Source organism: Arachis duranensis, chromosome 10 (genome assembly GCF_000817695.3).
Source record: "Arachis duranensis cultivar V14167 chromosome 10, aradu.V14167.gnm2.J7QH, whole genome shotgun sequence".
NCBI classification, from domain to species: Eukaryota; Viridiplantae; Streptophyta; class Magnoliopsida; order Fabales; family Fabaceae; genus Arachis; species Arachis duranensis.
The window spans coordinates 53,899,019-53,899,342 of record NC_029781.3 but is presented as its reverse complement, the minus strand read 5'-3'; positions in this window follow the sequence as shown (position 1 = coordinate 53,899,342).

Genomic DNA, 324 nt, shown 5'->3' with positions numbered 1-324 from the left:
AATTCCAGGAATCATGCAATGTTTAGTCTAAGACTCCGGTCCAAGAATTAGACATGGCTTCACAGCCAGCCAAGCTTTCAAAGAAAGCTTCGGTCCAAAACACTAGACATGGCCAATGGCCAGCCAAGCCTTAGCAAATCACTGCTCCAATGAAATTAGACATGGCTTCACAGCCAGCCAGACTTCAACAAATCATCATGAAATACTAGAATTCATCTTCAAGAATTCTGAAAAAAAAAATACCTAATCTAAGCAACAAGATAAACCGTCAGTTGTCCATACTCGAACAATCCCCGGCAACGGCGCCAAAAACTTGGTGCACGA